The sequence below is a fragment of the Sander lucioperca genome, chromosome 12 (genome assembly GCF_008315115.2).
Source record: "Sander lucioperca isolate FBNREF2018 chromosome 12, SLUC_FBN_1.2, whole genome shotgun sequence".
NCBI lineage: Eukaryota > Metazoa > Chordata > Actinopteri > Perciformes > Percidae > Sander > Sander lucioperca.
Genome location: NC_050184.1, coordinates 36,788,783 through 36,802,181, shown reverse-complemented (window position 1 = coordinate 36,802,181; position 13,399 = coordinate 36,788,783).

Genomic DNA, 13,399 nt, shown 5'->3' with positions numbered 1-13,399 from the left:
TTATAAGTTTCAAAGGATGAGCCACAAAGCCCATGAAAAGATCAAAACCAGCAGTGTTTGTTCATCTCTCAATATACTATAACTGTCTGTGGCTCTCAGCCCTAAGCCCATTGGTTTCTACTGAAGAAGTAAATCTTTAACACAGCTATTATCAATATTTTTATAATAACAGACAGATAACAGTATTTACAGCCCCAGGACGGAATGTGTGGGATTGACTCAAAATAATCTGCAATGGCCATATCCATTACAATGAAGGAACATGTAACCCAGTGCAATATTGTGGCTAATTTAAGTTTTTTTTTTAATAGTTTTTGGACTGCAATGAAGATCTAAGGTACACAGAAATAAACTACAGTATATCAGGCATTGGCTTCACAGGCAATACTAGTTAGTAGGATCAGTTAATTGTTAGTTTTGGTGTTTTCATGGGATTTGTTGCCAGTTAGAAAAATATAGAATATCACCTGACTTATCATTTAAAGTGCTCATATTATGCTCATTTTCAGGTTCATAATTGTATTTAGAGGTTGTACCAGAATAGGTTTACATGGTTTAATAAAATAAAAATAAAAATAAAAAACATATTTTTGTTGTACTGCACATTGCTGCAGCTCCTCTTTTCACCCTGTGTGTTGAGCTCTCTGTTTTAGCTACAGAGTGAGACATCTCACTTCTGTTCCATCTTTGTTGGGAGTTGCACATGCGCAGTACCTACGTAAGGACAACTAGCCATTAAGAAGCAGAATATGAGGGCGTGCCACACTAGCAGCTAGGCGAGCATTATAATGTGTGTTACAAAGTGACGCACGTTTGTCACGGAAGTAAAGGCTGGACTACAATAGAGCTGTTTGGAGCAGTTTGTGTTTTCTGTTGGAGATGGTAAGTCCCTTTGGGGTGGACTTTGGGCTTTTTCACTTTGTAAAGCAATAACATGCACAAAAAAGATATATAACATAATGAAGGAAAGGGGAAAAGCCTTAATATGAGCACTTTAAGAAAAATGCCATTATCCATGGCTGCCATCTGTTACAACATATTCTAACTGGCATCACAAACGTGCCCAGGACAATACTGCGTAACATTTCATTTTCATTTAAAAACATCAAAGTAAAGATGAAAGCTTTTTATACAGTATCATGTGTGCACATGTGCATGCATTTCAAAGCCTTGCCAGATGACTCTTATTACCAATACTAAAATATGTGGCACAGAGAGCTGAGTGCATCGCTTCATTTGGAATAAACACACACAAAAACACACACACACTTTGTGTTCTGTGTTGCATTGGCAGGCAGTAATACCACCATTAGCATATGAAAGACAGCAGCTGGAAGGTGTAGCTGTCACTGTTGCTGTTGCTTGTTGTGTTATCCACTTGGATGGCAGCTCCTCTGTTCTTGCTAACCCTTGCCTCGCTAACGTTTCGCCTTTGCACTCCCTCCTGTCTTTCTCTGTGTCTCCTTCTGTCTGTCTGTCAGTCTTCATGCTTTTTTCCTCCTCCATGTATGACTAATCAAATCCCTCAGGGGAAGGGGCATACAGTTAATGCATTTATGAAGCGTATACCCTCATTACAGACAGCTTGGACAAAAATGACGTAAACATGCATTGTTTATCACATTTTGTGTCATTTTTCTTGGTCAAAACTCAAACATATGCTGACTTTGGAAATGCTAAAACTTATTTCTGAAAAGTTCCCCTTAGAAACCTCTGCGTTTATTTGTAAAAATTTAAACTGCTGAAGAAGCTTTTTTTTTTTTTTTACTCAAGCAGTGCTTCTTAGAAGAATGCGAGTTACGTTGTAAAAAAAAGTTACAGTAGATCACTTATCACAAGCTGTAAGTTGAGTTGAAAGACAGAGCCGCCCTTGGCAAAGAACACTTTATCTCAGATAGCAGCAGGGTGCAACGTACCAACTGAACTCTCTCCTCTTGTCTTTCTCTCTTTCTCTCACTCAAAGATGTAAATGTTCAAACAGACTAATTCCTTCAAAGCTCCAATGAGCATGAAAGACCAGTCTCCACTCTCATTGCTAATTGATGGCCTTGCATCGCAGCTTGAAAGCTACATGAGCTTTGCTTGAGACTCTTATTAGCGGTAACTACACTAGAGTTAGCTGCATTAAAATTACATTACAGACATCCTAGACCCACCTTATAAGGATCCCCTTTCAGTCTAATGCTTTCACTTTAAATGTAATTTACAGTACATGGAAATAAGCTGAATTATCTCATTGCACCAAAGAAGAGACAGGATAGCCCCACTGTTATTCACACACCAACCCGATTATCGGCCGTTGGACAGTCTGGCGAGGTCAGTGACTCGAGTCTGTTCGGTGTGTTCCGTGCCGTTTGACATATTGAATCGGAAGGCGGGCAGTCGGACTCAATGGCAAATCTGATTGGTGGAGCGCTAACCCGGAAATGACGAGCGGGATGAGCCTGACTAACGCCTCTCAAAATCTGACGAAAATCTTTTAAACTGACCTTTGTCGATCTGAAATGAAGACAGATTCAGCAACTGCATGGCCTATTTCTTGCTTAAAATGTTTTCAGAAACACGTTTCGGTGAACTGTCTTCGTAAAATATGAGATCGTATTCTGAACGAAGCCACCATTATGCCCGGTTGTAAAATCCAGGAGCAGTCAGACCCACATGACGTGTTTTTCCAAACAGCTGCCGGTTTTCATTTTTTGGACGACAATACGCCTGCTGTTATGGAGACGTATTACGTCTCGCGCACGCGCAGAACGTACGCTCAAGTCAACGTCGCTTCGGTGTGTTCCGAGGCACTTTTTTGACCAACTCAGGGAGGCAGTCAGTGCGACTGCCTTTTCTGCCGAAGGTCGGCCATCGGGTTGGTGTGTCAGAGCCTTAATGTTGCTCTCTTTGTCACCTGTCCTTGTGACTGGTCAAACCACAAGAACATGATTTTTTTCCGCCAAACCCAACATATGTTGGCTGCATTAAGTTGTTATGGCAAACATGTTAGCCAAAACTTTTGCTTACACATCCAGCAGAAAACGTAAGTCTAATATTCCACCCATTTTGAATGGTATAACTCCATTGAATGGATGTTATCAGTGGTTATCAGACTGATAGATATGAGTTAGAAGGCGCTTGCTACACCTACTAGCAGGTTCAGAAAGCTTGGTTAGGTTTAGGAAAATGTTGTGGTTTGGGTTAAAATACTTACGTTTGTGGCGTTAGTTAAGAACTCTACATATGGTATTAAAGTTGACTTTTGGTTTCACATGGGACACGAACAACGGTCTCTCAGGTGAAAGTCCTGTGTTTGTTTGTTTCCAGCTTACCAATAGACTGCCTACTGAGCCAACTAGGAGGTAGAGTAGGGCAATTCCGCCACATATCAAAACAACTGATAATGCCCATTCAATTGACTGATAACATTCAAAGCCGGAGAATATTTACTCTCCTTTAGCTCTGTTTTGGCCTCTGGCTCTTTTGCTGCATTTGGTGCTGGGCAGGTAGTGTTTTAGTTATAGTTATAGTCATTTGATCTAAGTGCAGCTTTAAACACACTTTGGATAACTACGGTGTCATGTTGTGGCTTAGTTAGTTCAATAAAAGTACAATCCTATACAATACAATTCATGTGATGATGTGATGATGTAATTACTTCCCTTATCTCCCCCTAGTATCCACACTAATGATGTCAAAGGACTAAGTAGTAACAACTCCACAAATCTTTTTTAAATATAAACTCAGTACTTCACACACGTAGGCTTGAGGACATGCTGGACAAGCTTCCTCACATCAATGATAAGCACAGCAAGGAGGAAATGAAGAGCATTGTGTCACTACTTGATGTTCTGTTCTGCTGTGTTCCCAAAATGTCAATCCTTTACGCTTCGTCATTCTTTACACAAACAAAGCTACAACAGGAGTGCACAAGGGACACTAGCATAAACCTACATAGTTTCTTAGGTCCTTATAGGCTGTTTGACAAATGTTTGCATTCAGTGCCATACCTGGAACTAGTGTGATGTGATACATTCATATACGTAACTAGAATAGAAAATGCTCATACGTGTTGATTAGGAATGCAGTGATGCCGGTTTTGTCATACATGGGCCGCTCTATAACAAGTAGAGGACCCAGAGTGATGATCCTTTAACTTATCAGATATCCATGTGTGATGGGAGTCAGTTATCCCATACATGGAGGATGATATGCACACCAGCTGGAGAGCTCTCTCAGTGCAACAAGATACTTGTTTCCATGGCTTTTTAAAATATTCAGTGGTGAAGTGGTGAAACAGGTTCATGAGGCAGTGCAAATAAAAGCTCTACTTCTTAATGTTTTTTACAATTACTGGATAGAAATAGAAAGTAACAGAGAAAATATATGTAAGAGAGAAAAAAAAAAACAATCTCCTGTCCTTGCCTTGTGTATTGACCGCTCAGCTCGATTCATCTGAGCAGCAGGGTTTTGGGTCCCGTTTTATAATCTCCTGAGCACAATGAGATACAGGCGTTTTAATGCAACAGCCACTCATAATCCAAAATCTTTTCAGGAAAAACAACAGCCATAAAAATCTAGGATTATGTTGTTCTGCGCTACTGGTTCAGGGACAGGAATATCTGTCTCTCCTTCTGTCTTTCTTCTTTTAATCCTCTGTCACTCTCAGTTTTTCTCTCTTTTGCTCTTTCAGCCTTTCTCTCTCTCTTTTTCTTTCTCTAAATCTGGTAAACAGCTTTAGTTCTTATCAGAATGGAATCAGACAGGAAAGGCTCTATTTGGAGGCTAAAGAGCAAAGTTTTCTGCAAATGCATTTGTCAGGTTTATACTGTACTATAGTACAGTTAAGAGAGAGAGAGGCAGAGAGCATATAGTTTCTTATGGTTTAGACACTGTTCTTCCTCTTGCATTGAAAAGTATTAGTAGATATTGTGCCCTTAACCCATCCCTGCATCCACCACCCTGCTACACTGTGGCTCAGTGTACATAAGCTGGATTAGAGGGTCTGACACAAACACAAGCACATATGCACGCCTTTAGCTTTACATATTTGAACAGCACAGCTGAATATTTGGCCCAAGTGAAATGGGATTAAACTTTTACTGTCTCTTCAATTCCTGGTTTTTATGTGTGTGTGGCTTGCTCATCCCTGTAAAGCCTGACAAGAAGGAGGCAATTGTTTTTTAAACTCCTTGTGAACATGGTCTGCTGAACAAAAGTCTGTCCAGCCTAGATTCACATTCATGTAGGTTTAAATCGCCTGATAGTAAGACAACATCCCATCCATACAGATGTGTGTCTATAACCCCATAGAGGCATCACTGTGCAAAGCACGGCCACTGAAAGCAATTCAGTCTGTTTGTAAACGCTGCCAGTGGGACTACACTGCATTCATTCATTCGTCTTTCCCCTCCCTCAACCCTCCTTTCCCACCTGCTTCCCCCTTTCCTCTTCACTTCTCTCCTCCGACCTCCTCATTTCCCCCTGATGACAACACCTACAGATGATTAATGATAATCCATGCTGGCCATTGACTGCGATTCGGGAGCATTTTATATGAGAGGCAGCAGGGAGAATTTTCACTTAACTCTTTCTGTGTTCCCAGTTGTGTCTTTTACTCAACTGACTCCAGCTTACTGAGGAAAAAGACACCAGAGGGAGCCAAGATGAAAGACACTTTGGAGAGGAGAAACCAGTGAGCCCACATTCACTGCTACTAACAGCACTATTTTGAAGAAAAATCAGCTCCAAGTAGGCATGAGTAGGAATAGGCAAACTAGGTTGGTGGTTATAAATGTCATCTTGTGGAGAAATATGATTCTTTTAATTTGGTTTTGGCCTAGTTTCAAAATCCTTAATGTATCTTCTGAATGGGTGAACAAGCATGAACAGTAAGCAAGGGTGGTACATGGGATGTCAATGCGGGTAAAATGAGTCTCTTAAAACACCATATGTGAAGAAGATAAATTAGTATGCAACAATAAAGAAACAAAAGCATACAGAGGAGTTGCCTTAAGTCAGTGGTTCCCAACCTTTTTTTCCTTGGCGCCCCCCCCTACTTATGTCTAAGAAAAGCTGAGCCCCCCCCCCCCGAAACCGAAGTTGAGGTAACTCTCGAGATAGAGCCTTACTTTCTTTTTTGATACACAGGAGTTATCAGCATTTTTATGTTTCTCCGCCATGTTTCATTCATAAAATAGTGATGCTGTGGCGGCAGGAAAAATGAGGATGATAGCAGCTAGCAGCTGACCTGATGACTGCAAGGGTCCCAGGTTAAGAGGTCCCGGAGGCTTGGCCTACTAAGTAGCCTGCCTACAATTTTAAGCGAGAACAAAAATACATAGTTTTTATACAGACTTTTGTATACATTATATATTCTAGTGTATTATCATAATTTGTTTAACATGTGCAAATATTTTTTTTTTACCTCAACCTCAAACCAGATAAAGACTTGCGCACCCCCTGTGATCTTTGCCGCCCCCCTGAGGGGTCCCCGGACCCCAGGTTGGGAACCACTGCCTTAAGTGACAGTTTTTGACTTGTGTGATTTCAGGGCCCTCTAGTGGTAAGGTCTGTTTTCTTACTAAAAGTTGTATGTTGATTGAACAGTAATGAAAATGTTACTCTCCTAAAACCCAGTTAATTTACATTCTTACAGATGAATATTATGGTTATTTAAAGTTTTTGTTATGATGAGTGTTATTTAAAGCACACCTGGTAGACAGATATGTAGGAAAATAAAAATCTAACTTTTGGTCATGAACCTTCGTCAACACATCTTTAATCTAAAGCCCAGGTTGAAACAATGACATTTCAAACACCTGAGACAGTTAACTCATCAATAATTAACTTTTTTTCTAGTTTGGTACTTTGAACATTTCTTGGCCTCAAATATTTGTTATGCTCTTTATTTGATATTTGCGAGAAACAATTATTTCAACTATTTTTACATCTGTCTTTACATCTGATTGTTTTCAGTATTGATTCATCTTTTGATTGTTTTCTTAATTAACTGATTAATCGTTTGGTCTGAAATTGTCAGCAAATTAGGAAAATGCCCATGTTCCCAGAGCACACAGTGACACTTTCAAATATCTTGCTTTGTCAGATCAACAGTCCAAAACCCAAATATAATCTTACTTTCATAAAAGACGAAGAAAATATTTACATTTGAGAAGCTGGAACCCATAAATCTTTGCCATTTTTAAAATAAAGTGCTGACAGTGTGCGAGACCTTTTGTTTCAAAGCATCTGAAATGCAAAAGAGTCCAGATGCCATCTCCATGTTTTTGTCCAAACAAGATCAATGACATTCATTTTCTTCTGCTCCTTGTCATCAGTATTACTCACTGTTCCTGCAAGATTATCTTGTCCAAACAGTGATATGCATGCAGGTTGTACAATGTGTGTTACACCAGTAAGTGTCGCTGTGTCCTCACATTTTAGCTGTGTTAGTGCCGTAAGGGTGAAGTGAGGATATCTGTGGTCCATCCCCTCTCTCATGAGTAAACTTCCTCAGGGACATGATGGGGGAGTCAGTAGTTCACAGCAGCCTTGAGCTTGTTCTCTTGTTTTCTGTGTTCACTGATCCATAATGACCAGTTGGGGGAAAAGATGAGAAATGCCAGAAATGGGTTTCACAGAGACATAATTGATTTTTTGGTGTTGTGCCCTGAGGGCAAAGGTACAGTGTGACCCCAATACTGAATAATTTAAGTTTTGATAACTCAATGAAAGGCTTAAGTCATATATGTGCCACTTTTAATGCACAAGCAGTCCAATCAAAGTTATACTTTTTGTGCAACTTTGTGTTGATCAACAGTTTATCATTTCTAAAGGTTTATATGCCACACTGGACACTGTGATACAATGTCAGCATAGTCTCTGACAGTGATACGGTATGCCCCATAATATATTTAAACAATGGAATATGAACAGATGTCCTGTACTCTATCCTCATACTACCATCTAAACTGTATGGTGTAAGAATAAAAGTACAGCCTTTAAACCCAGAAGAACTCTGTATAATGGGGACATGTTGATACAAGAGTATACTGTACAACTCTATAATTCATATTTGATCGATAACGCAAAAAATGTGTCACATCGCCCATGCAGGTTTGTATGTACAGTTTTGCAATACATTTTCACAGTTTAATAATCTTGTCTAGTGATCTATGCATGGCTTTCCTGCTCACTTTATTCTTCCATGTGACACTTGTACTACTTGACATTAAAAATCACACATTTGGATAGATTTCTCTTTACTTTTAAACAGTTGCACCCTTGAAAGTTAAATAGGGGGATTGTTTATGGTCAAGTTCTGGTTGGTATTCAACGGTGTAAAGACAGACATCTGCATTATCATTCAGCTGGTAACAATAACAGTTAAGACATAGCCTCATAGGGTACTCATGATAGTTGCAACTGTTGCAACTACCTACTCTAACAATAATATAAAGTCCATCATTTTCAGTGGAAGGTGATTGGTGCCGTGACACCAGACTAACGACACTTTTGTACCAATTCCTTTTTGAGCTTGTTGTGTATTGCTTTCAGGCAATCAGCCTTCCTCTCTACAGTAAATCACACAACAGCTGTTCTCGATGCCCTTATATACTTATACTGTATGTCAACAACAGAGTCGAAAAAAAAACAACTGACTCTGTATGTTTAAATTACAGTGGCATAGTCTAGTTTACTTGTAGCGGTGTGGGAGTTGACAAATTCTCCCCTCGAGGCCGTACAAACTAGTTGTTCTGCACATTACTGAGCCCACACTGGAAACTCAGCTAAGCTTGCATGCTGGTAGTCTGGATCAGCAGAAGTACATTTCCAGGATAATTGCCTGCCATGGGCCGGATGTCCCTTACCTTCCGCTCTCTGTGTGTTGACGTTCATAAACTCCATTCTCTTCGAGAAACAACAACAAACTTCGAGCTAGCAAGCTACACGCTGAATTGAAAAGTTTTGAAGAAAGTTTGGATCGTGCAACAAGGCAGGCTTGCTTGGTTCTTTCGGGGAATGATTGTAAGGATTTACAAATAATATGTTTATGGCATTTACTATCTAACTAAACAAACGCGTCACGTGGGTCTGGCTGCACCCAGATTTTACAACCGGGTATAATGGCGGCTTCGTTCGGAATACGATCTCATATTTTACGAAGATAGTTCACTGAAACGTGTTTCTGAAAACATTTTAAGCAAGAAATAGGCCATGCAGTTGCTGAATCTGTCTTCATTTCAGGTCAGTTTAAAAGATTTTCGTCAGATTTTGAGAGGCGTTAGTCAGGCTTATCCCGCTCGTCATTTCCGGTTTAGTGCTCCACCAATCAGATTGGCCATTGAGTCCGACTGCCCGCCTTCCGATTCAACATGTCAAATCGGCCCAAATGAAGGCCGACGACTCCTCCGGCTGACGACGGCACGGAACACACAGAACAGACTTGAGTCACTGACCTCGCCAGACTGTCTGACGGCCGATAATCGGGTTGGTGTGTCAGGGCCTTAATGTAAATGTAAATAGCTCATGTTACTGTATGGTGTTAACAGTTAACTTCATTTAATATTTTATGTGGCATTTTCTTTTGCGGGGTGCAAATGTTTCACCTAAACAAGTTCCTTCCTGAGACCAATTTGCCGAGCCACTGTCACTGCGTCCGCCCAAGACTATTGTGATTGGTTTAAAGAAATGCAAACAACCCAGAGCGTTTTTTTTTTCTCCTATCCCAGAATGTATCTGTGGTACAGCCAGACTTTACTCCACAGAGCTGTGGAGATAGGTCTGGCAATGCGAGACTAGTATGATGGTGATACCAGATACAGCAGATAAAGCTAATTTTAAGGCTTGTTGTTTTGTTTAAATGAGTTAGGATATCTGTCTCTTGACAGCTCATTGGTAGTCTTCTCTGTCTTGTATCCAGCAGTTGTAGTTTGACTTCTGAAGACGCTGCTCAATACTAGCACCTGACTTCTGTACTGAAATTTTGTCAGTCTCTGCCATGGTGCTAAATGCATCTCATTTTGGTCCTTGCTGCTAGGCGAATAGCTCAGGTACTGCAACCCAGAGTTTGATGTTAACGTTTACATGTTTTCTATAATGTTGAAAATAATACTTTAATTATCCTATTTCTTTTATTTCTGTGACTCTCGTGATTAAAAAAAAAAAAACAAAAAAAAAAAACAGAAGTGTTTCTAGAAAGTAGCACAAGCAGTCATGCCTCCTTGTGAAATAGGTGGTGCTGGAAGCTCGGTGGTGTAGAAACTACTTTGGCTCTTGGTTGCTGACAGTTAAAGCGTAACTCTCGCCAAAATGCAACCTAGGGTCTTTTTGTGAATGTACCCTAGTCAAACTTTCGTTTAAAAGCATATTTAGGACGGAAGCGTCACTTTTAAGATTTACCGTATTCTCGTTTTTCGGTTGCTGACCGTTACTGCGCAGCCTCCAACTGAGCTCAAAGATGTAGATGTGACGTGAGCAACCTGTCTGAAAGTTGGAAGTCTTCTGGTAGCTGTGCCATGACAAATCTCAATCATTCCAAATCTTACAGAGACGGAGAGCGTAGGTATATGTAAGGAGATAATGTGGACGCAGGCTAATTATTGCTAACTAAAATGCTAGTTAACATTAGTAATTAAACTTAAACAGCAAATGTAAGTCGAAACTGCCTGCGAGCTTCTCCTGTACTATACGGTAATTCCTCTACTGTGCGACAGTAAGTCGCGTGGTTATGACACAATCGTTAGCCTATTTTTACAAAAACGTCTACTACGGTGCCATAACGTGAGATACAAGGTAATGGAGCCTTTTATACATTGTCGTGTTTCTTTAGAAATAAACAATGGACAAATAGAGTCTTTAAACTATGGAGGAAATATTTATTCATAATTCAAATTGAAAGTCCAAAGAGAAAACGAAGCAAGATCAAATTAAAAATATTATTATTTATTTAAAAATTTTCCATTGATCAAATTAAAAATGTTATTATTTTTTTTTTAATTTTCCATTTGGCTTTTCCATTTGGATTTAATATTTGGCTTTTGAATTTAAATTTAACATTGGCTTTTCCATTTGGATTTAATATTTGGCTTTTGAATTTAAATTTAACCTTGGCTTTTAATTTGGATTTAATATTTGGCTTTTGAATTTCAATTTAACATTGGCTTTTAATTTGGATTTAATATTTGGCTTTTCGATTTCAATTTAACATTGGATTTTCATTTGGATTTAATATTTGGCTTTTGAATTTACATTTAACATTGGCTTTTCATTTGGACTTGACACATGTCAATGTAAATGAGGAGGCGTGGCCCAAAGGCTGGTGGGAGGGTCTGAAACGAAAGGGGTGCAGAGGCACCTTATGAACAGCAGGGGGAGCTGACTGCTGGGGAGCACACTGTTGAGGAGCATCTGTCTGCAGCTTGGCCACCAGGCTGGCTTATCCTCTTATTTCACATGATAGAAACTGATGATGTAGGCTAAACACAGACGAAATTTCATGCAACAACAGTGAAGTTTTCATGTAGTTACTATAATTGGGCCCGTGTTAGTGAGGACTAGATTAGGACTGGATTTAAAGCTGATTCTGGTTTCCAACTTCACCCCAGGTGTGTCTGTTTAAAACACAGACGGAGACAACTTCTCTCTTCTGATGTTTTATTTAATTAAGCAACAGTACAAACATGTGTTTGTGTGTTGTCAGATCTCGAGCACACACACACACACACACACACACACACACACACACACACACACACACACACATACACACACACACACACACACACACACAATCTCAACCGGGTAGTCATCGTCCGAACTGAGACCTCTCCTTTTTCTTTCTCTCACTTTTTTCTCCGGGTGGTGCGCGCAGTGTGAGGTGCGTGTCCGCGCTATTCTCCGACACGTACTCACAACAATCACTCCTGATTGGCGGCCTTTTGTACAGCCTGTGTACTTTTTCGTTCATTTGATTTCCGATTTTGAAACGATATCCAAATTTGAAAAATGGGTCATTTTAAACCTTGTTAATATTGATGACAATGTGTTCAAACGGAAAACGAGCCATATTTCAGGAAATAAACTTGTCCATGATTCTATTGAGAGACTTCCAGCTGACAGCGGTGTCTGTGAGCATCACCGGCCGGCCAGCAGGGAGGCGATCCCGGCCGCCACCAGCTGGCTGTCCCGTCAGACTGAAGCTTCTGACAACATCGGAGAAAATGTGCAGTTGGCCATCAATGTTTGTAAAACTGCCCATATTCAAACTCTACACAGTTAATTGCTTGCATAAAAAAGTCTCAATAGTGAATTTAGTTGTGAAATAGCAGACAAAAATTGTAAGAAGTTTCCAGTTGTTTGCTGCTGCTGCTACGGCAAACTCCCGATCTAGATTATAGAATCGATTGCTTTTTTATAATTTCCATCTGCTATTTCACACACGTTTTCCGTTTGAACACATTGTCATCAATATTAACAAGGTTTAAAATGACCCATTTTTCAAATTTGGATATCGTTTCAAAATCGGAAATCAAATGAACGAAAAAGTACACAGGCTGTACAAAAGGCCGTCAATCAGGAGTGATTGTTGTGAGTACGTGTCGGAGAATAGCGCGGACACGCACCTCACACTGCGCGCACCACCCGGAGAAAAAAGTGAGAGAAAGAAAAAGGAGAGGTCTCAGTTCGGACGATGACTACCCGGTTGAGATTGTGTGTGTGTGTGTGTGTGTGTGTGTATGTGTGTGTGTGTGTGTGTGTGTGTGTGTGTGTGTGTGTGTGTGTGTGTCCTCGAGATCTGACAACACACAAACACATGTTTGTACTGTTGCTTAATTAAATAAAACATCAGAAGAGAGAAGTTGTCTTCGTCCGTGTTTTAAACAGACACACCTGGGGTGAAGTTGGAAACCAGAATCAGCTTTAAATCCAGTCCTAATCTAGTCCTCACTAACACGGGCCCAATTATAGTAACTACATGAAAACTTCACTGTTGTTGCATGAAATTTCGTCTGTGTTTAGCCTACATCATCAGTTTCTATCATGTGAAATAAGAGGATAAGCCAGCCTGGTGGCCAAGCTGCAGACAGATGCTCCTCAACAGTGTGCTCCCCAGCAGTCAGCTCCCCCTGCTGTTCATAAGGTGCCTCTGCACCCCTTTCGTTTCAGACCCTCCCACCAGCCTTTGGGCCACGCCTCCTCATTTACATTGACATGTGTCAAGTCCAAATGAAAAGCCAATGTTAAATGTAAATTCAAAAGCCAAATATTAAATCCAAATGAAAATTTGGATTTACTAGCCATTGTAGAGCCCCTGGTGATACTTGGAGCAAAGTCTCATGTTGTGTTTTAAAAATAGCTATTTTGAGGCTAGCATAAAAGTGCCCCTAGGACTCCCATTCAAAAGGCCATT